This window comes from Canis lupus, chromosome 2 (assembly GCF_011100685.1).
Source record: "Canis lupus familiaris isolate Mischka breed German Shepherd chromosome 2, alternate assembly UU_Cfam_GSD_1.0, whole genome shotgun sequence".
Classification (NCBI taxonomy): Eukaryota; Metazoa; Chordata; class Mammalia; order Carnivora; family Canidae; genus Canis; species Canis lupus.
This window is the reverse complement of record NC_049223.1, coordinates 23,531,368-23,557,334: the sequence shown is the minus strand read 5'-3', so window position 1 is coordinate 23,557,334 and position 25,967 is coordinate 23,531,368. Positions and strand designations below refer to the sequence as shown.

General features: G+C 49.2%; 1 long non-coding RNA gene across 1 annotated transcript; it reads right to left on the bottom strand.

Annotated features, from left to right (window-relative positions):
* Window positions 1–11,568: 11,568 nt before the first annotated feature.
* Window positions 11,569–25,027, bottom strand: LOC111091559. Its single transcript, XR_005355303.1, has 3 exons — window positions 23,864–25,027; window positions 16,554–16,734; window positions 11,569–12,494 (listed from the first exon to the last, which is right to left on the bottom strand). It is a non-coding gene; the product is annotated as an uncharacterized LOC111091559 (long non-coding RNA).
* Window positions 25,028–25,967: the final 940 nt, after the last annotated feature.

The following is a 25,967-nucleotide window of genomic DNA, read 5'->3' as shown; positions in this document are numbered from 1 at the left end:
CGTGACACGTAGTATAGTACTGCGTGTATAGCATAGCGGAGCATAGCATAGCATGTACGACACAGCAGAGTTTACTGCTATGTATGCAACCTACGGATTACTCCATACGTACTGTACTGTGCTAAACCACTGCCCCACCACACTCTGCGCACTGTACTGTACGTACTATACTGTGGCACACCGCACCATACATACTACGCTATGCTATACACAATATGCTATACTATAGAGACGCCCGGGTGGCTCAGCAGTTGAGCGGCTGCCTTCGGCCCAGGGCGTGATCCTGGAGTCCCGGGATCGAGTCCCACGTCGGGCTTTCTGCATGGAGCCTTCTTCTCCCTCTGCCTGTGTCTCTGCCTCTGTGTGTATGCGTGTCTCTCATGAATAAATAAATAACATCTTTAAAAAATATATGCCATACTATATACCACGCCATTATACCATAAACATAATACTACGCTACGCTAATGCTATACTATGCGATACGTACACCATACATGCTGCTAACACGCTACTACATCTGCTAAACTATCCATAGCACACTAAGCTGTATGAAGCCCGTACTATACGTACCACACTATAGTATAGCCTAATGCCTGACATATAATCCATGCTTCACAAATGTTTGTGGGACTGAGCTAAGTCTTCTGTAGCTGAGAATGGGGGGGAGGGGTACATTTATTTATTTATTTATTTATTTATTTATTTATTTATTTATTTAATTTTTGCTTGCCTTTGAGACTTGAGTTCTATGCCCTGAGAGCATCATTTCCAAAACTGGTTCTCTCTCCCTTCAAGTCCCAGACCTGTTCAGATACGCTCAGAGGGTAGTGGTAAATGACAGGACCAGGGAGGGGTGCTTGTGGGTGAAACATCAGCCAAGCTAATGACAGTTAATGGGAGGCTGAATCCCACACACCGGCCATACCTGCTGATCCTCTAATGAAGGAGGGTGTTTGGTGGACGTGCTTGCTGGGCTGGTGGCCTCAGGCGGGCTCACCATGAGTGGGTCCTAACCAGTTATCCTCTGAAATGGGGCTTTGAACAAGAGTCGTCCTGGATTCACACTTTATTCTCTACTTCCAAAAAAGTGTTTGGGAGGCAGTAAGTATAGGGAAAACGAAGATGGGCTCTTGGCCCCGGCCCCGCCACTAACAATCTATGCAGCCCAGTCACCAGCTGCCTCAGTTTGATTAGTCAGGATGGGTTAGCCTCTGCTGTGGTAACAAGTGAACCCCATGATATTAGTGGCTGAACAAAATAAAAGTTTCTTTTACTCAGTCACTTCGTGGTCAGGATCTCTGTCATGTGACTACCCGACCAGGAATACTTGGCCTCCGGGGTCCCTGTGGCAGGGAAGGAAGAAGTTTCTGGAAGGTCTTGTCTGAAAGGGGCTGGCATCACTCCTACCACACACGCCATAGCCAGCTGACCTCCTCACATGGCCACAGCATGCGAGGGCCTGGAACACAGTCCCTCCCCAGGAAGGGAAAAACGCATGGAGAGTGCACAGCATCACCATCACTCACTCAACTATTAAATCCAGAAATTATTTAATTATGTTTGGGGAGAGGTACATAATGTGTGCCATGGAATTAAGTGTTAGAGCTACAGAGATGTCCTTGTCCTCAGGAAGTTCAGGGAGGGAGGCAGACTGCACAGTCTACTACAGGAGCAGCACGAGAGGCACCGGAGCCAGCCTGGGCCAAGGGGTGGGCAGCAGTGTGTGCATAAGAAGAGTCACGCGTGCCTATGTATACATACACATGTTAATCGTGAACTTTCCTGACATAAAGCATATGTAGCATGCAATTTATAAACTGCTGAAATACACAAAACTCTATACTATGCACAGCCAACAGATTCTCGTAGAATGCATTCATTGATTTTTGCCAAACCCCCACCTTCAACCATGGGTTGATAAGCAGAGTTGCATCCCAATCAGCTCTCTCCCCAATAAATTTGTTGTCCTTAAATCTGATATGTGGTCTGCTCGTACACTATCTCTCCCTTTCATACTAATTATATCTATTAAACTGAAACTTATATTATTATTTATTTATTTGTAAAGACTTTATTTATTTATTCATGAGAGAGAGGCAGAGACATAGGCAGAGGGAGAAGCAGCCTCCATGCAGAGAGCCCGATTCGGGACTCGGTCCCTGGACTCGAGGATCATGCCCTGAGCCGAAGGCAGATGCTCAACCGCTGAGCCACCCAGGTGTCCCTGAAACCTTTTTTTTTTTTTTTAAAATGACCTATTATCTATCCTAGAGAGAGAATACAAGCGGGAGGGCCAGAGGGAGAGGGAGAGAGAACCCCAAGCCGACTCCATGCTGAGCATAGAGCCCGACGCGGGGCTTAGTCTTATGACCCTGAGATCACAACCTGACCCGAAACCCGGTGTCGGATGCTTCACAGACTGCCCCACCTGGGTGTCCCTTAACCAAAACCTCTTTTGACATGAGCAACTTCTTTGCTAAATCAGTGAGGTTTCCAAATGCTGAGAAATGTTCCCTCCGTCTTTTGTATTATTCACAACGTAATGGCTGCGGACACAAAATATGCTGTTGAGTTTAATCTGAATTACTAACGTTTCTTACTCACATCACTTTCTGAAGTATAGACAGCCAACAGGTCAAGCCCTGGTTCGCAGCATTCGCCATTTCAGGGGTGTAACTACTTCACTGTGGCCAAGTTCCAGCTGCCAAGCTGGTGTTGCTGAATAGAGTCAGAAAGCAAAGTGCATGGGGATCCCTGGGGTACCCGGGTTGAGTCCCCACGTGGTCCTGGGGTCCTGGGGTCAATTCCTGTGTTGGGCTCCCTGCATGGGGCCTGCTTCTCCCTCTGCCTGTGTCTCTATCTCTCTCTCTGTGTGTCTCTCATGAATAAATAAATAAAATCTTAGAAAGAAAGAAAGAAAGAAAGAAAGAAAGAAAGAAAGAAAGAAAGAAAGAAAGAAAGAAAGAAAAGAAAACAAAGTGCAGCGGTAAAAGCCAGTCCGCAATGCTTCCACCACACAGAGTGGATATGCATGATATCAAGAGCGCAGAAAATAACAATGCAATTAGGAAGTAATGAATTTAGGGTATTTATGCCTTTATTTAATTGTGAGCTAACATCATTTAATTTTAAGATGTTGGCTGTGTGTAACAGCCGGCCTATAAATTCCTTGAAAACTTAACAATTGGGCCAACCCAGACAAGCCGGAGCTCAGGGGCAACCGGAGGCGGGTGCAAGGAGGAATTAGCTTTGCCTGGGCCGAGGGGAAGCAAGTGTCGCACCTGCCAGAAGTAAGACAACCGTGCAGGCTGGTGGGAGCACCAGCTGAGCCAGGGAGGCGTGGACCGGCTAGAGCTGGAACTGGGTGACCCCCTAGCTGAGCCTGACCTTGACAGGGACAGTCTCTGCCTGTGCTCATCGTCCCACAGTTGCCTTTTATTTGAAGTGCTTTGATAAAATATAAATAATAGTGAAAGGGAATATAAGGGAAGGGAGAAGAAATGTGTGGGAAATATCAGAAAGGGAGACAGAACATGAAGACTCCTAACTCTGGGAAACGAACTAGGGGTGATGGAAGGGGAGGAGGGCGGGGGGGTGGGGGTGACTGGATGGCAGGCACTGAGGGGGGCACTTGACGGGATGAGCACTGGGTGTTATTCTGTATGTTGGTAAATTGAACACCAATAAAAAATAAATTCATTATTTAAAATAATGAAGTGCTTTGTTAGGGGCAAAAATGATACAGCTACCCTCCACTCGGTGAAGAGCGGCAGCCCTCCTGGGGCCCCGGCGTCGTGCGAGGGGAACGGTGGCCTGGTGGGCAGAGGAGGCAGGTAGCAGGGCAGGGAGGAGGAGGAGGAAAGGAAATGCTGGAGCTGGCCATAGAGGTCACGTTCTGGGAAGTCAGGATAGAGAGGGAAGGCTCTGGGACCTGGGGAGGGTTTCTTCATGGGAGGACGGCCTGTTCCAGAACCAGAGCCTGTGCTGTTATTCACTGTATCCCCCCACGGCCGGCTAGGGGGGAAGAAAGATATGCACATGAAAGTCAAGTGTCTAGCACCCGGCCTTACGGCAATAAGGAAAGGGGTGGGCAGGACAGTGGCCAGTGGGGTCACAATTCCCCACGTGGTCCATCTCCTGTGGGGAGCTCGAAATTCCCAGGACAAAGCCGGAGCACCTCCCAGGTAAGCGCATCCTGAGGCTCATGTGGGGGTTTTCCCCACAGCTGGTTCCTATCCTCCCTGTCTCATCGGCCACAGCCTTCCTGAATGCCCCAAAGCCTCATCCCTCCCGACCTTACCAGTCCACACGCATTTTCTCACTCATGGAGACAGTGGAGGGCAGTCCCTTCGCTGGGGGAGGGAGCCGGGTGGTAGCACAGCCAAGCTAGGTGTCCTTAGTCTCCGGGGCGCACCAGCCTATGTGTCAGGGTGAGGCCAGACCCCTCTCTGGCATCATCATCCCAGGTTCTAAACACCCTGAAACCTTTATGAGTCTTTCAAATCTTCCAAAAATAAAGCAGTTAGGGGACATTCTTTGGCCTTGGAGAATGAGGGGAAGACTAAGGGCTCTCGGCTCTCCAAGCTGCACAACATGCACCCACGAACCTTTCTTGGTCGTGTTTTATAAAAAGCTAAATGGATAGATAACACATCCAGGTGCCATTCTGGGGACCCTTCCTGCCTCTGTGTGTTTCAGGATGACACGCAGGTAGGTAGAGATAAAGTTCACATACACGGATGAGCATATTTATCCTCACATCAGTCCTAGGAGGTGACTTCCAGAATCCCACAGCTGAGATTTGAACCAAGGAGCATTGCTCTTGACGGCCACGTTAAGGCCACTTGCCAACCCCCAGGGGGACAGGGCAGGGTCCCATCACTGGGCCTTTCCCACCCCTCTGGGACACACACGAGCTGGGAGTCACGATCCACGTGGCATTAGATCTGGGGCACGCTCCACAACTTAGACAATTTGAGGTCCTTCTTTAAGACAAAGACAATTAAAAAAACAAGCAAACAAAACTGTGACTGCCCATTGTGCAGGCTGTGGACGCGGCCCAGCAAGTGAGGATCCCTGTACGTTAGGCCTCGTGGGCCTCGTGGTGGATGGGCCCTGGCCCTGTAACCTCTGGGGCTATTGCTATCTACACTAGGGCTCCCTGAAGTCTCTTCTGCTCCCTGGCACCTTGTCTGTCTCTCTGCACCCCGGAAGGGGAATCTGCGAGGGGGTCTGCGGGAAACCCCCCAGCATAGCCTGCCAGTCTCTCTGCATGCTGTTGAGACGAGCACAGGAGCCCGGGAGCCCCGGCAGCGCCTGGACAGATCCAGACCAGAAGCTGCTGGCACCCAGCCTGCTTCCCAGAAGCGTGCACGGCCAGGGGGACGACGTGGAAAATTTTCTGAAGCTGGTGGGATCATTAAAATGTAACCCATCTAAGGTCACCCAGGTGGCCCGAAGCTACCGTGGAAACACACAGATGGAAAAAAAAGGATCTGTTCCCTCCTGAATGCCACAAATGGCTCTTCTTTGTAAGAGGTACAGACAGGGGCACAGATGACCCGAGCTGGAGAGCCTCGGGGCATGTGAGGATCACCACGGGTTGTCTTCGGCTCCTAAGCTTCAGAGACCATCACCCCGGACTGGAAGATTCCATGGTCAGAGGCTCTCACAGGCAATTCCTCCCGGCTCCTTCCCTAAGCAACAGGGGTGGGGAAGGGCAAGGTCAGGCTGTGCAGGGTGGTGGGGGAGAGGGCTGGTGAGGGGAGGTGGCCCAGAGCCGGGGAGGCCGAGGAGGCGGTGGGCATCTTCACGGAGGAGGGGGCAGGGGGACAGGAGGTGAGTCACACACAGCGGGCGTCGAAATGGTAAGGGCGAGGGGAGCCAGCCTTGTCCCCATGCAGGAGGGACCACCGCCACAGAACCAAGGAAACTAGTGTGAACCCCCTGGTGCTGGGCTGGGATCAGAGACGCTGAGCGTTTCCCATCTATATTGACGGGAGTAGAAATAAACTGAACGTAATATGTGTAGACACGTATTCGCACGCACATGTTCCCACAGGCTGCTCACAACCTGCAACAACCACAGGCACCCATGACACGCGGATGTGGACTCCTGACCACTGGGGTAGAGAAGTGGCTCGTGACACACGTGAAGGACGGGATGGTGGATGATTCGGGGTGGGGGGGTCTGCAGTAGGGGAGAACGATCGGACGGGATCCAACCCCAACCAGGACAAGTGGTGTTGCCCCCCAGGAGCAGGGTCGGCGGGGGGGTGCAGAGGATAGGAAATCTCTAAGAGGAAAGTCAAGGGTAAGGGGCATTCGTGCTGGACAACCCCACAGAACCCCTGCTGAGTGCAGGCCAGCATCATAAGGTGTCGAGGACGGGGGACAAGGAGTGTGATCAGAGAGCGAGGGTGCTTGGTGGGGGCCGGAGGTGGCGGCAGGGAAACTGACCTAGAATGGTTCTTGCCCAAAGGGGATTCCATGAGGATGGGAGGGAGCCCAGGCTGGGCCCCGCAGAGCCAAGAGCTCAGGGCAGCACGAATAAAGTTGGATCAAGGACAGTCTTTGTCACCATCCACTGTCCCCCCAAAAGACTTGGGGCTTTTCAGAGGAATGGCCGGTTCCAGGGGTTGGAACAGGAAACTGCAAGATCAGCCTGAGACTTATTTTTGTGCCAGAGAATCCAGAAGAGATCAGGGAACAACGGGGACACGTCAAAAGGACACAGAAGCCACAGGGACTGGGTTCCCACTGACCACAGTGAGGACAATCTGAGCATCAAGATAAAGGATAATAATAATAATAATAATAATGATAATAATAATGAGTCATAACCCACTGGATGGACTAGGAAACCACAAGTCCACGTATATGCCAGTTAATTAATTATATCAATTAGTTATAATTGCATTTAACATTCATTAACTATAACTATTTGATGAGCATAAATGGGTCTATTTCCCTGGTTTCGAAGTACCTCCCCACAAAATACTGAATAATCATAAATGAAAACTGGCTTCATGTGGGGACCGGACGGACAGACCCTGATCAGGGAACCAATGCTCCGTCAGTGATGGAGCAGGTGTCGCCGGGCGTCCGTGCTGTTCCCCCGCCATGAGGTTCAGAGCCCGGATCCAGGTGCGGGAGAACATTGGAACACCTGCACCGAGGGGCACCCCAGAACCAACGGGGTCTGCAATGCTCACGAGTCTAGACGCCGTGAAAGCGGCACAAGACTGTTACAGACTGTGGCGGGCTGAAGAGAGCTCGCGCCCAGATGTGACGCGTGATTCTCTGCTGGAGCCATTTGGCAAAGGGGCAAAAAATTGGGGACTGTGGGGGCATCTGGAGGGACCTGGGTGGCTAGGGCGGTAGGGACGGAGCAGTCACACTCCCTGATCTGATGGGGGTGTCGTGCTCAGGAACAGAACGCCCGGGGTGTGCAATTACAATGCTGAAATGTCCAGGGCTGTGCGGGGCCCCAGGTCAGGAACCCAGTCCCACACAGATCTGGACAATGTTGCTTGCAACTTTCCTGCAAAAGTTTGAGGCAACTTCTAGATGAATCAATCTTCCATAAAATTATAGGTCCCAGGGCTGGCAGGGAGCTCGGGAGATCCGTTCATGGGGCCCCTTGTCTTGGGGGTTATTGGGAGTTATTGGCCCCATTTCCCAGGAGACACAGTTGAGACCGAACGGGACCAGGTGCAATGGGCCTTCAGCCTCTTGTCTCCTGGCCTCCATCGGACGTAAAACAGCACAGGCTGCCCCTGCCCCCCGACCCTGCACGACGCCGCAGGGTCCTCTGCTGGGCAGGAGGTCTCCCGCGCTGAAATCAGAAGAGGAAAAAAATAACAGAATTATGTGTAGACTTGACCATCAGGGCTAAACTTGGAGGGCCGAGGACCTTCCATCTGTAAGGTCCCCTCAAGAAGAGAAGCTTCCTCTGCAGCCCATTCGCGCACCGGGTACCCCTGGGGGGCACGGGGGCAGGTGGAGAAGGAATTCAGGAGAAGCCTTCCCCACAAAAGAGGTAGATATTGCTCGTGAAAAGACAGTTATTTTCGGGGAGACAAGGACATTTATTCTAGGGGAGGGGTCCCTCACGGAAGCTAAGAGTAAGAGGTAGAAGGCCAGGCCGTGCGATCGGTGGCTAGCAGCAGGGGACACATGGCTGTTCCAGGGAGCCTGTCTGCGCGGCCCTGGCCTGTGACGGCGACAGATGGTCTCATCTCTGCCTGGAAACACCATCTTGTCTGTGCCGGGCCCCACGAGACCCACTGGCCCTCACGACAACCCGGCCCAGCCACACTCAAGGTTTAAGACGAAACACAAGAATTGCTGCTGAGTGAAGTAAGTCAATCGGAGAAGGACAAACATTGTATGTTCTCATTCATTTGGGGAATATAAGTAATAGTGAAAGGGAATAGTAAGGGAAGGGAGAAGAAATGTGTGGGAAATATCAGAAAGGGAGACAGAACGTAAAGACTGCGAACTCTGGGAAACGAACTGGGGGTGGTAGAAGGGGAGGAGGGCGGGGGGTGGGAGTGAATGGGTGACGGGCACTGGGTGTTATTCTGTATGTTAGTAAATTGAACACCAATAAAAAATAAATTAAAAAATAAAATAAAATAAAAAAGAATTGCTGAGGTCCCATGGCTGCTGTGTGACAGGCAGGATGGCCCCAGGGACGCACAAGGGGCACCAGCTGGAAATTCTTGCGTCAACAGCAGAGGGGACATTTTCCCCCAGAAGCCAACCTCCTGGAGACCTCTGATCGAAGACGGCAGTCATCTTTCAAAATATACAACCTGCCATAGACTTGAAAAGAAAAAATGCTCCCAGGTTCCTGAGGACAGACCCTGGTGACAAGGCCCTGTGAGGAGCAGCCACTGTCATTTCTGTCTTTACATAGAAAGAAACTGGTCCCGGGCCACTCTGCGACCTGGTCAGAACCAGAACACAGTCCTGCTCCCTGCCCTTGGGGCTTTTCATCCCCTATCAGCTGTGTTTTTATCAAAATAACCTCAGTTTGAGGGGTGCCAGGGGGGCTCAATCGGTTAAACATCCAACTCTTGATTTCGGCTCAGGTTGTGATGTCAGGGTCGTGGGATCGAGCCCCGCCTCAGGCTCTGCACTGTCCGTGGAGCTTGAGATTCTCTCTCTCCCTCGCTCTCTGCCCCTCCCCCCACCTCACGCTCTCACTCCTTCTCTTAAAAAATAGTAACAATAAGGGAGGCCTGGGGGGCTCAGCGGTGGAGCGTCTGCCTTTGGCTCAGGTTGTGACCCCGGGGTCATGGGATCGAGTCCCACATGGGGCTCCCCGCAGGCAGCCCGCCTCTCCCTCTGCCTGTGTCTCTGCCTCTATCTCCCTGTGTCTCTCATGAATAAATAAAATCCTAAAATAATAATAATAATAATAATAATAATAATAGCCTCAGTTTGAGTGAAACAGAACCAGGTTTGGTTCCCTTTATCCAGAAGCACTGATCAGTCAGCCTGCCTGGAAGTGGTCGCAGGCTTGCAGGGAAGGAGGCTGCCAGGAATGGTCTTCTCTTCTGTTTTCTGACAAACTCCTTCCAAAATTCACTCCCTTGGAGACCACACAGATGGGGTCTGGCACTTGCAGAGCCTTTACAGCATGATGTTTCATATACGTGAGAAATTACCAATCACACCCAGAGGGCACCTGGGGAGCCTATCTGAGCTTTGAGCGGCATTAGTAGGACATCAACTTGCTTGAGACCCAAATAATATTGGCTTAAGACAGAAATCTGTACTCCTGTCGTGTGAAAGTTCAAATATGCAGGCAGAGCTAGCATGGCAGGCGCACAACTATCAGGATCCAGGACCCTTTAACTATTTGCTTTGCCATCTTCAACATGTGCTTCCGTCTCGTGGCCCCAAATCGCTGCTCCGGTTCCTGCCATCATGTCTGCATTCCAGCCATGAGGAAGGTGGCAGAGCAAAAGGTAAGGGCACACCACTTCCTTGAGGGACATGACCCAGAATCTGCACACACCTCACTCGCATGCACATGGCATTTGCCAGAACTTTGTCACATGGTCCCAGCCAACTGAAGGCAAAGCTAAGGACCTAGCACCTTTAGTACAACATACTATATCATAATAATAGTACTATGCAACATAGTGCTATGCCATCAATGCTTACTGGGGCATCAGATAGCAAGTCTGCCCCCACGATAATGCATTTTAGGGGCTCAGAACTAAGAGAGGAGTCCTTTTCTCCAGCGCTCGCACTCTTAGGCCGAAGCTGGACCCAGTGTCCTTGGCTCAGAAGTGCACACTGGACCTGAGCCAGGCTAGACCAGCGTGCCTGCCTCGCCTCTCTCAGGAATCTGTGCTAGCATTCCACACTCTCTCCCCTTGTCTCATTCACATGCTTTCTGCTTTGGATTCGGCCTGGGGCTCCTGCTCTGTCTTCAGGGGGAAGCTGCCGGGCACCTCCTCCAGCGCATCAAGACTTCGCCTCCCTCCATCTGGCCAGGGAGAGGTGACCCAGGAGAAACAAGCCTCCCGTGGCAGAGGGTGAGTTCTCAAGCTCATCGACCAGCCTCCAGTGCAGCCTGTGCCGTGGGCCAGAGTCAGAGCCAACCTGCTGGCACGGAGGGAGAGGGTGAAAATGACCCTCACCGGCGTGTGCAACCAGTCTCGGAGGCGGGTGCCCACCAACACAGGGATACCCATCCCAGAGGCCAGGCAGAGGGCCCCCCTGTGCACATAGCTGGCAGCTGCATCCCTGCATTTGTTTTGCAACCGAGCCATTCTGGAGCAGCCTCCTGTACCAAGGGAGGTGCTATTTGGCCTCAGACGTTGGGCATTCGGGATGGCTTCAGCAGAGGGCAGAGATATGGGAACCCAGGGTCCTGTGTCTAACAACTCAGTGACCTGAAGGGCAGTGCAGCATGGTGGTGAAATACATAGGCTTTGGAGTCAAAACTTCTAGACTCTGGTCCTGGCTCCAGTGTTTATTACCTTGGGACTGTGGGTAAGTTACCTGGTGTCTCTAAGTCTCAGCTTCCCATGTGTAAAATGGAGATGACTGGGGCACCTGGATGACTCAGTTGGTTAAGCATCTGCCTTTGGTTCAGGTCATGATCCCTGGATTCCGAGGTCTGGGATGGAGTCCCATGTCAGGCTCCCTGCGGGCGAGGAGTCTGCTTCTCCCTCTTCCTCTGCCCCTCCTCTGCTCATGTTCTCTCTCCCTCTCAAATAAATAAAGTCTTTAAAAAACAAAATAAAATAAAATGGAGATCCTTGTGCCTATGTGGTGGGATTGGTGAGTAATAAATGGGTAACACAGGTGGGTGTCTGGCCTGTAGGAAGCCTTCCATGAGCATCAGCCACACTCAGTCCCTAATCTCCTTGAGCCTCAATTCCTCCTTGCACATAAACAAGGAAACTATTTCTACACTCAGTGTAGGACATTAAGGGTGAAAATGACTTGCATCTATAAAAGGTTTTTCTCTCTTTTTTTAAGATTTTATTTATTTATTTGACAGAGAGAGAGAGAGAAAGAGCACAAGCAGGGGGAGGGGCAGAGGCAGAGGGAGAAGCAGGCTGCCCACTGAACAGGGAGCCTGATGGGGCTCGATCCCAGGACTCTGGCATCATGACCTGAGCCCAAGGCAGATGCTTAACCGACTGAGCCACCCAGCCGCCCCAGCCATGTTTAGTTTCATGAGAAACCGCCAACATGTTTTCCAGAGTGCCTGTGCCGTTTTATTATGCCACCAGTAATGTACACAATGCGTTTATTTTTTGACCTGCCTTGCCATAAATGCCACTAATCTCATTCTCCCAAAGTACATTTCCTAATTATAATACTGAATGTCCCGAGAACACCACCACGGGAGCAAAAGTCATCAGAGAGCAAATAGAAGCTTTGGGAACTGGAAGCAGTGACTGTCAAAAGTCAGTCCCCGCGACTTGGACTTTGAGCTGGCTAAGACGCTAGGAACTTTTTCCTTCTAAAGATGCAAGGCTTGTTGGGTGTGGGTGCAGAGCGAGGATGGGGTCCCGCACTGCTCCTCGTGGACTCTCCCCATCCAGCTCCTGTTTGACAGGCCTGGTGCTGCCCCTCCCCCTGCAAGTATCCTTCCTTGTTTTTAATGTTCTCAGCTGTCCTTGCAGCCTGTACTCTCTACCAAGGTTGCATTAAAAGTTTCCCCCTGTGATTCTGCAGTTTTACAGCTGGTTCAGTCACGTCTGCCTTTCTTAAAACTTGGGAGCCTTTAAGTAAACACATGCTCAGAAACACAGAACATTCCTGTGAATTCCCTTTGAAGCTCCGTGTTAGGTTCAGAATGCGTAACATGGGTTTATGCCGACAGAAAGTCTGACCTTAATTTCAAAAATATTTTGTAGATGTTTGGAAAAGAATGTAAGTCTTGTATACCCGTGGTCTTTTGGGTATCCCTGGAGATTCGTGTTTCAGAAGCCAAGACTAGGGCCATGTCAAACCTGTTTAAAAAAAAAAAGAAAAAAGACAGAGAAAGGGAAATGCCAGAGAGCTGCCAGTCATTTACATTATAGTTTAAATGCTATGGTCTAAAGTCTACCTTTCCTGAGGGACGTTTCAAGTCAGGAGTGGGAGGAAGAAAGAGGACAGCGATGGGGAAGGGACAGCCAAAGGGGCGGAGAAGGGGAGAAGCTGGGATTAGCAAAGTCAGCCTTCACCTCTTTGCATCCTCTGACATCACTGAACAGGCATTTGTAGCATGTGTGATACACCTCCTGGTCCCAGAACATTCCATTCTGAGGCTCCTTGCCAAGAGAGGGCTGTCTGAAGCCCCAGGGAGACCAGAACCTGGTTGAGACCAGGTTGGAAGTTCAGGCCACTGTAATTATCGAGCTGGGCGGCTTCCTCGGGAGATCCTTTCAGCTCCTCACGCAGCTCCTCTTTCAGTCGTGGCCCCTGGGCCGCCTGGCCCCCACCCTTGGGGAGGAGGAGGCCGAGTGTGGTGTGGCCAGGCCCACCCAAAGGTGATTTACAGGCCAGGCCAGAAGTGACATCATGCCTCCCCCATCCCCCACTCCACCCGCAGGGCCCAGAGGGCAGCTGGCCAGAGTGTCTTTTCCTCAGGAGTCTTGGGAAGGGGATTGAGCTGGTTAGTTTGGGTTAGTGCAGCCTGTCCAGTGAGTCACTGGGCCCCAGGAGCCCTTTCAGTTTAGGATGACTTCAGACCGGTCAGGTCTTACCTATGCCCCTGGGCCCCGGTGTGCTGAGGGCTAGGCATGGAGTTCACATATTTAAGTTGAGTGTGTCATTTAGGACAAACAAAGCCCCTCCAAGGTAAGGCTGTTTCAAAGCCAAGTAGCCAGGACTCAATTTGATGAGGCCCTATGAACCTCTTGACTCCAAATGAATACTCACTCGCTATTCTCCTGCAGCAGACACCTCAGACTCAGTCCCAACCCCCCTCAGCTGGGAACGCTCACAACCCCCGGTCCACAGCGGCCACACAGGCAGTGCATATTTCTGTGCCACGTATGGTGCCAAGGGCTTTATGTGACTCCACCCCATGATGAACTAATGGAATTAGCTTCCCTTATCATTTCTACTGAAGGACGAGGAAGCTGAAGGTTAGAGAGACCAAGGTCCAAGGTCACAGGCCAGCAAGTGACCGGAGAGACTGGGCACCCAATAGGTGTCTGATGCCAAGCGCTGCACCCCACCCAGCATCCTGTGTGATGCCATTGCTCCAGGGTGCACAACGGGCTGGCGAGGCTGCATCCACACATCTGAAGTCGAACGGCTGGGTTAGGGGCACCGTCCAAATATCCTGTCCAGCTGGGTAGGATGTTGGTCAAGGGCATTCAAGAGCTGACTGGAAAACCGTTACACTCTCCACCCCTGCAGCCCTGAGATCTAAGCCACACACAGGACAGGATCCGGAGGTGGGGTAAGGTCACATCCACACTTGCAGGGGCTCCCGGGCCTGAAGAATCCACACTGACCCCGGGTCAGCTAAGAATGGAAACAGTTCCCGCCACGTCAGCAGGAAGCAGGCCTTCCTCGGCAGGCCCTTGGGGGCTTAAACGCACTCATTTCTTTAGTAAACCAAACACCGTGGAATGAAGGCTATGTGCCCACTGACCACATTTCCCAAATCACCAGTCTCCCCCCAGAGCCGCCTCTAGGGACTGTGGGGCCAAGCATCTGGAATCGGGATTGAACCAAAACCCGGCTCCTGTGGCTCTGGACATTCTGCATCCCTCCTTTGCCCACGCACCTCTGCTCGCCCACCAAGGGAGGGCGCGGCCATGAAAAACAGAGCCAACAGCCGGCCTCGAGTTTCCTCCATCAGCCTGGTGGGATGGAAGCATGGGGTCCCATAGAGCGGGACTCTCTCCCCACCCAAAGGCAGCGTCTGAGAGAAGGGATCTGTGTTCTGTAGTCTTCTGGAATCTCTTTATAAAGAGTGGATGCTCATTATGTTATCTGTGGCCTCCCAGGCTTGGGGGTGGGTGGGGACCTCAGCAGCCGGCAGCCACCCAGAGATGCCCTTCTGGCCTCTTCCTTTCTTCTCTGGTATTCTGAATGAGGGCAGTGGCTTCATTCCACCGAGCCAGGAAACACTGAGCCCAGGTCATAATCAGGCTGTAGCAAGAACTTGACTGATTCATTCTTGTGCCCTCTCATGTGGTCTCTCCAAAGACCATGTCTCCCACTGCAAATCAGGGAGTGACACTGCTCAGAGTGCCAATTGCTCGCTCACGTGACCCGACAAGGCAGGTCTCAGATTTTTCCTAAAAAATGGCATCTGTGGGTCTGAAAGGGATGGTGGAAATTCATTTTTTCAATGAAAACATCATTTTCTCAAAAAAGAGAAATAGAAAAAAAGTATTTTGGGCCTGGGTCAGAGCAGAATTTTGCTGTCAGGGGTGGTATGGGAAGAGAGAGAGAGAATGAGAAAGAAGGAATGAGAGAGAGAGAGAGAGAGAGGAGAGAGAGAAGGAACATCACAGCAGTTAAGGCTGTCCCAGCAGAGGTCCAGCAGGGCCGGGAGAAGATGGAGTAGGATTGCCTGTAGGGGAGCCGAGGCCTCTCAGCTGGGCTGCAGCCACCCTGCCCTCCCCACCCCCAGCCCCCACACCAGCCCCCACCCTGGGTGGCAGCTGCCCACAGCTTCTCCTGCCTGCTCTGACCCGACCTTGCCCACCCAAACTTTGGCCCCCCTCTGCAAACACAAACGGATGCTTATCTGCAATGCCTAACCAAGGTAAACAGCCCGGCACATGCTCTGCTCCCTGCCCTCACCCCCAAGGTCAGGCTGCTGGGCCAAAGGTATGCTCAGGGAGATTTTTTTTTCAGGGACTATTTCCTGCTGGCTAGCCTTCTGGATTCAGAAAGCTTCAGTGGAATACTTTCCTAATTGATGTAGAAACCTAAGTCTAGATGGATCTTCAGTTATGAAATCCATTCCCCGGCCCTCTGCCCAACTTTCTGCCATTTTCCAAGTTTAAAAAAACCAACAACCCGTAATTGCCACTGGACACACTTGGTGGGGACTCAATTTTTTCAAACAGAAAGTCTTCTGAGGTCTAAACTAAACCCTTCAGGGTTTGGGGTGGGCCTGTTCCCCTCTGCTCTTCTCTCAAATAAACAGAGAATTACTGGTGAGGGGCGTGCCTATGGCAGGCCTCGCCACACTCAGCCACATCAGCTGGAAGACGCTGTCCTGGGAGATGTCAGGCCTGACCTCCAATCTGGTTGTGATGCTAGGTAACTGTGTGACCTTTGGCAAACTGCTCAACCTCTGTGAGCTTCAATTTTCTCATCAGAAGAATAAGGGGGCTGGACTAAATGGTCTCTTAGGCCCTGTTATGGACTGAATTATGTCCCCTCACAAATTTGTATGTTGAGGCCCTAACTCTCAACAGGACTGTATTTGAAGATAAGAGCTCTAACCGTTTGCAGTGATGTGGATGGAACTAGAGCGTATTATGCTGAGCAAAAGACCTCAATCAGAGAAAGACACTTATATGACTCCACTCATATGTGGAATTCAAGAAACAAAACAGAGGATCATAGGGGAAGGGAGGGGAAAATAAAATAAGATGAAATCAGAGAGGGAGACAAACCATAAGAGACTCTTAACTCGGAAACAAACTGAGGGTTGCTGGAGGGGAGGTGGGTGGAGGGATGGGGTAACTGGGTGATGGGCGTTAAGGAGGACACGTGATGGGATGAGCACTGGGTGTTAGATGCAACTGATGAATCACTGAACTCTACCTCTAAAACTAATAAGACACTGTATGTTAATGAACTGAATTTAAAATAAAAACAAATGAAGATAGGTGCTTGTGCTCAGAGGGCTTCTAATTAAGGTTAGAAGAGATCGTAAGGGTGGGGCCCTCATCTAGTAGTGGTAGAGTTCTCATAAGAAAAGACACACCAGAGAGCATGCATTCTCTCTATCTCCCTGTTCCTATAAATGACAGAGGAAAGGGCATGGGAAGACACAGGGAGAAGGTGGCTTCTGCAAGAGGCCTCCCAAGGCCCAGCCCTGCCCATACCTTGATCTGGACTTCCAGCCTCCAGAACTGTGAGAACTAAATGTCCCTGGGACTTGGTTATGGCTGCCCAGGCAGACAAACTCTTCTCCCTCTGTCATCCTGGGTGACAAGTGGATCTGCTCTTCTGCGCTGCAGACTTCGGTTGGAGTGAGACCTGGGTCAGGTCTGCTGCAACTTTCACCTTTGAGAGACATTAAGATGGCCTGAAACCCGGTGGGAAGACCAGTGACCCCCAGGCTCTCCAAATATTCTGAGTAGGAGATATGTTCCTGATGCTCTCTCTGGCGGAGAGTGTCTGCTTCTGCAGAATTCCTTCAGATACAGATAATCCTTCACTGCCCACCCCTATCCCGACACCACCCCACTGCCAAAGGGCCCCTGACCCAGAGCCCGTGAGGAGCTAAAGGCATGGGGGAGCAGAAAGAAAAGGAGAGAAAAGAGACGATGTGTGTGTGAGTGTGAGTGTGTCCCTACTGTTTATGACCAGGGACCCAACTATACTTCTTGAGTCCTTGTCAACCCAAACGTCCAGCAGCTACCCACATGCATCACACTGCTGTGGCTGACTTTTGCTCAGGCGGCGACCTCTAATTGGACTCTTCTTTATCCAAGTATCTCCCACCACTCTTAGAAAGTTCTCAAGGGTCCCTTCCTTTGGAAGCTCCTTGCCCACTTGCTTCTTCTGGGCTCACATGGAAACTGCACACATACTATGGGCTCATCAATCCTACTAGGCTCTGGGATCCTGGGGAGGAAAGAATGGGTCTTCTTCATCCTCCCCCAGGGTGTGGAGCATAATGGGCATCTAACAAATGTTGGTGGATGGCAGACAGATGATGGATGGATGGGTGGGTGGGTGGATGGATGGTAGATGAATGAATGGGTGTGTGGGTAGATGGGATGGATGGATGGGTGTGTGGATGAATGGGTGGGTGTGTGGATGGATGGGTGGGTAGGTAAGTGAACAGGTTGCTGAGTGAATGGGTGGGTTGGGGAATGAATGAATAGAAAAATCACTCTGCCTTTAGTTGCCCAGCTCTGTCTCTCCATTGAGTGATTTGCAGGCCAATCTTCCTAAGGTCTGGATTGGCTCACTTCATGACCCAAATACCTTCAGAGGTTGTGTGATAGCTGCCAAATACAGTTTAAACTCCCCAGGCTAGAATCTGGCCCTATTTGTCTAACTCTTCTGTCCTTCTCCCCCACTCATCTCCAGCCAATTAATAGCAGATGTTCTCTACACCCTGGCTCCTCGAGCCACCCTCTGACCTGCAGCATCAGTTGGAACTCTCAAGCCCTCTCCAAGACCCACCAAATCAGAATCTGCATTTTAACATCTCCACTGAGTCACACCCACAAGAGCATTTGATAATCACTACTCTAAGCTGTCCCTGAAGCTCCTGCCAGTTATCTGTCAAAATCCTGTGCATCTTTTAAGGCCTGCTTCTCCCTTCATGGAAACCCCTTGCTCCCACTTACCCTAACCCATCCCCTACACCTACACCTACACACACACACACACACACAGACACACACACACACACACACAGACACGCACGCATGCACTCTTTTCTCAGAAGGACTACAACAGTTGGTTTATGCCTCTCTTGTCTCAGAGCTCACATTGTTCCTGAGGTGTAAGTATTTGAGACTCTATGTCTCTGTTGTTAATTACAAATGTCTGGTTAATAAGGACGCTGTTAGTCTATTTCACCCCGCGCCATGTCTCAAAAGATGCCTTGCACCTAGCTGGTGCTAGACAAATGCATTCAGTAAGTACAGGGATTATTGGAGGAAGGAATAAATGAAAGTCAGTTTCCTACTACAGGAAGAAGGCCCATGGGTTCCCCATTGTTGGCAGTTGGCCTGGGCACCTTGGGACAAGAGTTCCATGTGCTAGCTTTTGGCTTTCTTCCCTGGAATGGTGGGGAGCGTCTCAATTTGCCTGCCCAGCCCCAAGTCTGCTCTACACCCTGGAGTGATGGGAAGTGAGACATCCCCTGTGGTGGCACAAGACCCTCTAGAGACTGTTTGGCTGTCTCATCCATGGGTCTGGTGGGAAGGAGAGATCTACCCTGTTGGGGAAGCACAGCCATGCCAGCAACAGCTTCAGCAGTCCTGAGTCCAACCTCTTCAGCTACCAGCTCCAGGACTAGAAAGTCAGGACAAACTCAGACTTCCTGACCTCGGTGAGTTCATCCTCCCAACTCATTTCCTTGGGAAGTCTTTCTGGAGGCCCTTGCCCAACCCACCCACCCCCTTTACCAAGAGGCTAGTTCTTGGTCAGTATATGGTTTTCTCTGCACTATACTACATGATGAAAAACAGAATGCTTTCTTCTAAGATCAGGAGCAAGGCAAGGATGTCCACTCCCAGTATTTCTACTATCATACTAGAGATTCTAACCAGGGCAATCAGGTAAGAAAAGGAAATAAAAGATATCTAGATTAGAAAGCAACAAGGAAAACTGTATTTGTGGAATGACATACTCCTCTATGATGAAAATCCTAAGGAATCCACAAAACAACCACTAGAGCTAATTAAAGGGTCAGACAATGTCACAAGATACAAGGCCAATGAAAAAAAAAAAAAAAGACTGCATTTCTAGATGTGAGCAATGAACAATCTGAAAATGAAATTCAGAAAATAAATTCATTCACAATAGCTAAAAAATAATAATGCAATTCTTATCAAAATCTTGGCAAAATATTTTGTAGACACAGACAAGCTTATTCTAATATTTATATGGAAAGCCAAAGGATCTAGATGAGCTAAAACAATCTTTTTTTTTTTTTTTTAAGATTTTATTTATTTCTTTTTGAGAGACACACAGAGAGAGGGAGAGACACAGGCAGAGGCAGAAGCAGGCTTCCCACCGGGAGCCCAATGTGATCACACCCTGAGCAGAAGGCAGATGCTTAGACTCCCAACTTGGGAGTCTGGGATCACACCCTGAGCAGAAGGCAGATGCTCAACCACTGAGCCACTGAGGCGTCCTAAGCTAAAACAATCTTGACAAAGAAGAATCAAATGGGAGGAACCACTCTACCTGATATGGAGGCTTACTACAGAGCTACTGTAATCAAGACAGTGTGGTATTTGCAGAGGACAAGACACAGAGCTCAATGGAACGAAATAAAGAAACCAAAACCAGACCTGCAAAATATGTTCTGTGGTTGGTTTTTGTTTTTGCGTTTTTGTTTTTTTTTTTCTGACAAAGACTCAAAAGCAATCCTATAGAAGAATGATAGCCTCTTCAAAAAATGGCATGTAACAGAACATCCTAGGCAAAAAAAAAAAAAAAAAAAAAAAAATCCTTGCCCTAAATCTCACATCTTACACCAAGATAAACTCAAAACGGATCACAGACTTAAAATGTAAAATGTAAAACCAAAAAGCTTTTAGGAAGGAAGGATGGCAGAAAATCTTTGAGAACTAGGATTCGGCAAAGAATGGAGTACTTGGGGCATGAAATAATTTATGGGGATAAAAAAGTAAGTTGAACCTCATTAAAATTAAAAACTTTTGCTGATTAAAAAAAACACTAGTAAGAATGAAAGACAAGATACAGATTGGGGGAAAATATCTGAATATTATGTATCTGCCTTGTATCCAGAATCTATAAAAAAAACATTCTCAAAACTCAAAAACACCAGCGCAAGCCTGCTTATAATCAAATTAGAAAGGCCACAGACCTGAACAGGCGTTTCACCAAAGAGGAGATATGTTTAGCAAACAGACACATAGAAAGATATTTAACATCCTCAGCCACGGGGGAAGTGCAAATTAGAACTACAAGGTGATACAACTCCACACCTATAATGGTAGCTAAAATAAAACAGTGGTTAAGCCCGAACGCTGGCAACAATGTGGAGAAACTGGATCTCTCATACACTGCCGGTGCCATCACTCTGGAAAACAGCTTGGTAGTTGTTTCTTACGAAACCAGACATTCATATACCATAGGATCCAGCAAGTGCATTCTTGGACATCTGTCTCAGGGAAATAACAACTTGCATTCACACAAATGCTTGGACACTAAACTGTAATAAAGGTGGTTAAAATGGCAAATTTTGTGTCTATTTTGCCACAATAAAAAAAATAACCCGTACACAAATATTTGTAGCAGTTTTATTTAGAATAGCCCCAAACTGGGAACAATCTAAATGTCCTTCAGTGGGTAAATTGTCAAACGAACTTTGGTACATCCAGCAGGATGCTGCCCAGCAATCCGAAAGAATAAACTTCCAACACATGCATCACCATGTATGATTCAATTTATATAACAATTTATATAACATTTATATAACATTCTCAAAATGGCAAAACTATAGAGATGAAGCCAAATTAATAGTTTCTTGGTGTGATGGTTGATTTTATGGGTCAGCTTGTCTGGGTTAAGGGATGCCCAGATCACTGGCAAACAGTATTTCTGAGTCTGTGTCTCAGTGTTTCTGGAAGAGACTAGTGTTTGAATCGGTTGACTGAGTGAAGAATATTGCCCTCCCCAGTGGCAGTGGCATCCTCCAATTCGTTGGGAGCCTGAATAGAACAACAGGTGGAGGGAGGGCAAATCTGCTCTCTTTGCTCCACTTGGGACATCCACCTTCTCCTGACCTCAGACACAAGGGCTGGTGGTTCTTGGGCCTTCAGATCCAGACTGTGAATTATACCACTCGCTGTCCTGTTTCTCCAGCTTGCAGAAGGCAGACTGTGTGACTTCCCAACCTCCATAACCCCATAAACCAATTCCTATAATAAATGTCCTCATATATGTCTATAAATATCCTATTGGTTTTGTTTCTCTGGGGAACTCTAACCTACCCAGAGACAAGAGATAGTGCATGAATTCCTTTGTGATGATGGAAGTCCTCTATCTTGATTGTGGCAGGGTTACATGAATCCCCACATGGAATCCCATTGTACAGGACCACCCACACAAACGTGTATGTAAAAACTAGTGGAAATTGGACAAAGTCTGTAGTTATCAGTATTGAACTAATGTCAATTTACTGGGTTTGATACTATATGATCATCACCAAGATGCCACCACTGGCGGAAGCTGGATGAAGGGTTTGTAGGACTCTTGTACTATTTTTGCAACCTCTCTTGAGTTTATAATCATTTCCAGCTAAAGTGTTTAAGAAGTAAAATGGGATTAGGGATTTTGTAAATATTTTAGGTTTCCTCCCTCAGTAACATGAGGGGGGTTGCCTGCCTTTCGTGCATTTAATCTCCATATTTGTTTTCAGACTGAGCCAGCAAGAACTGAGGGCCCTGGGAGCCTGTGCGGAAACACTGGTTGACCATGGAAGGGGCAGAGTCACACAGAGCTGGCACTAGAAACCTAAACATTTCTGCCAGCCCCAGATCTCTCTCACCTTCCACCTTTCTCCCACCAGGCTCTGAGAAGAAGTCTTTCTCCCATGGGGGCCCTGCTGCTGATAAGAAGGCAACTTCTCCTGATTCCTACTGCAGTTGGCAGGGGAGGGGGAGCGCCCGGGTGGGTGCGGTTTGCCTGGCACTGAACCTTTAGGAAGCCCAGGGCTTTGCTGCTAAGGTGCTGGTCTCTGTGCCGCAGCTTGTGGGTGTCCAGGCTGCGGCACGGAGACCTCTGGCCTGATCCAGGTGTGCAATGACACTGCCAGCCTGGCCTCCTCTTACGTCTCCTGAGTCGCTCGGAGACAATGCAAAGCAAACAAACAAAAGTCAAATTAAAAGGAAAGGAAAATCCAGGTCACACAGAACAGAGAGAGAGGGATCAGTTTGCAATCAGCCCTGTTCTCACGGGTCTGCACAGCCCTGCAGGGAGCATTCCCTCACGCATCAAGCCCCAGGCCCGGAGCCCAAGGGGCCCAAAGGACAGGCAGGGCCTGAGCTCTACAAGTTTCACGTGGAGCAGTTCTGGAGAAGAGGCCCCTGGTGCCTCCTTTCCCTTTTCCAGGGCAACGTGATCTCAGCTGTCTGGCTAAGACCTTTGCCTGCCCACCTGCCGACTAGGAAGTCTCCAGAAACCAGGTCCATTTATTTGGCAGTGTCCATTTTCACTGGCAGCCTGTGAAAACTAGGTGTGGGGCCCAGCTCTGCAAAGGGGAAGCGGGAACCTCCATGAGACTCCCTTTCCCCATGAATGACACCTGCCTGCTTGCTCTCTCTCAGCACCCCACCAACCAACTGCTCAGGCTGGGGACAAAATGGTTCTTTCTGCTCCCTCCCCATGGAATCCACCAGCTGACCCTCTTGGCTGTCCTCAGGAAATAGGTCTGAAACCTGATCCTTCTCCCCACCATCAACCCCATGACCTCTCACCCTCTCCTCAGGGCTCCTGCCTCCCGGGTCTCTCCAGCTCCCCTATGATCTTGCCCTCCACTCAGCAGTGACTCATTAAAATCAGATCAAATTAATGCTATCACACCTGGAAGGAAACCCAAATTTCTCACTCTGGAATACAAATTCTCTCCAGTATAGGCCCTGCCTCCTACTGCTTTTCCCCTGAGTTCCTCAACAGGTCACACTCTTTCCTTTTTCTGCAATCTTATGTGGCATGTGTGTCCCCCATTTCCAAGGGCTGGTCTTTGTCATTTGCGTCTTGGCTGAGCCAGCTCTCTTTGCAGAAGGGAGGACCCCTTCTCTACAGACCCAATCTCAAGAAGACAACTGGCCACAGTGGCTCCACCAGCACAGCAGCTGGGTTACAGTGTAGTCTCAAGAAAGCAGGCCCTGAGGAGGAGTTTAGAGCATGGAATGTTTATTCCATGAGCAGGATGGATAAGTAGAGGGGCAAGTGGGCTGATGCAGGCCCAACAACACTCCTGTGGGGAGCTCTACAGTTGGAAAGGCCCTAGAGCCCTGACCAGGAACAAGGATGGTCAGGCCTTCATGCTCCTGCACTGACCAGTCTCTGCCTGTGGGCCGCCCCAGGCCACATCCGGCAACGCCTGCAGCCCAGCAGTCCCATAAGGAGCGAACCGCTGAAGGCCACCTGTCAGCAGTGCTCCCAGAACAAGGAGGTCAGCCAAGGAACTCTGGAAGGCACACCACAGTAGCCATCCATTGTGGCTTCTCTGACATTTTTAACCTTTTTTTGATTACATGTCTCTCTCTCCTAGAATGTAAGCGCCATAGAAGCAGGATTTGGCCTTGTGCATCCCTGTCACCACAGCCTAGCACATACCGGGTGTTGAACAAATGCTTCAATTTTCTTTTTTTTCTCTTTTTTTCGAATGCTTCAATTTTCAAAACAACCCCGGAAAATTCATAATTTCTCACTGAATAAATGAGTTAAATGAGGCTTAGGTTATGACACTTACCCAACAAGGGGCAGGACCAGAATTCCAGCCGGCGCTGTCCAGCATCCCTCACCACACTGGGGTCATGGAAGGGGGAAGTGCGGTGGTTGGTCCTGCGTTGACGTGGAAGGGTACACATTCTGAGTGCAGCTTTGATCAAGGTTATAACTTTCTGAAGCATTTGGGCCATTCCTTACAATTCCTCTCAATGCTTCATCAATGGCCCCTGTGCACACAGAAGTTGTAGTAAACTTGAGCTCACTGATTTGAAAGCCACGCCCCACATGCCCCTGTGCTACACACACAAGCAGGTTGTCAAACTGGTTAAAGCAAGGAACTGCACTTTATTTTAAAACTGCTTCCTGTTTCGCCCCCCTTCACTTCTCATTCTTTGTCAGCGCCCTCTCAAAGAAGCCTAATGAAAATCCCACCTCAGTCCTAATAGGGCTCTGAAGTACTTTCTTGGCCCACCTTGCCTGCTGGAAGAAGTCGCCAGCCTTTGGAGTTTCTAGGACCCCCATCTCTTCCAAAGAGCGTCTGGGAATTTTGTCAGTCTGACCCCCATCCATGACATGCTTTGGGAAAACACTGGGGGTGGCCTGACCCAACAACTCATTCTCATTCAGGAATGTTAGGACTCAGAAGCTACCACGATACTTTTGGAGTCGTATGAACTACGACCACCATGTAGTTCTCCTTAATATTCAAGTCAACCACTGACTCTCTGCTGTTGAGGAAGTTACAGACAGGAAAACAATTAGTGAGAAAATAAGAGGTTTATGACTGAATTTAAGTGGCTGGCATTCTTTGGGGTAGATGGGCAAGGAGACAGGACTTAGTCCAGGCCAGATTCACTTGGAAGGGTGGCTTTCCCACTGCTTTTCGGGCACATCTTTGTATGGGCAATAAAGTTTATAATTTGTTGGAGGTCATGTGTATGATTTTAGCCACCCAGTTCTGAACGTGACATTCATTCCCTGTACACTTGAACGATTTATGAGTTCTTCAAGGGCAGAGTGTGTCAGTCAACTTTTAAGCAACACTGCATCTGGCACACAGAAGCTGTGGTGGTACTACAACTACTACTATTCCTACTACCACCATCACTACTACTAGTTAACCTTCACTGAGTACTTACTACCCAACAGCCGCTGTGTTAAGACCCTAATGTCCATTATGCCAATATTTCTTCATACAACCCTAATAAATGATCCCATTTTACAGATGAGAAAACTGAGGTCTAGAGGTTAATAACTACCTAACGTCACATAGGAAGGAAGTGTCAGAGGTGGTGCTCAATATACAACTAGTAAATGAGTGATCACTGGTTACCTTGGCCCCTTCACGGCCCCTCTGAACATAGTAGGTATTTCTGGCCTTTGGGCTGCTACTGAAAATATGTTTCAGACCTGAGCATCCCCTAATGGTAAGTGTATACAGGCACACACAGTTGTTGGGGGGATACATTAAACCCATTTCTTAGATTACAAGTTTACCTCTTAGATTACAAAGCAAACAGTTCATAGAACCAGAATGACATTAAAAACGTGAGCATTTGCACACATATGTACACACTCTACAGAATTTGAAATGTTTTTCTCAAAAACTAGAAAATTAGAATTGCTTCTGAGGAAACAGTTGAATAATAAAGTTATTTATTCCTCCAAAAAAGCTTATTTATTGAGATAACAGGTGGCTGAATGTCCTTTGATTTCCAAAAGTTAAAGAAAAAATATATTTAAATGAGAATGTCAAAAATGTGATTTTACTATAGCATGCTAAGTATTTTGAAATTTATTTTAAATGGATCCTACTTCAATTTTGTTTTCATTTAAAACAAGTCTAAGGACAAGCACCAGACGGAGAGCTCGATGCAGCCACACAACGTAAAAGGGATGCTTTAATGAGAGGTTGTACAGATAAAATGTTTGGGGTTCTTTAAAAATCAAACTTGAGAAATAAACTTAGAGCTGTGTGGGAAACCTCACATTTAAAATCCGAGAACCCAAAAAAAATAAAATAAAATCCGAGAACCCAAAAAAAAAAAAAATAAAATCCGAGAAGCCACCCAAAAAAATCCGAGAACCCCAATTTTGTAAAACTGAGTGTAGGAATTGGCCCTCCC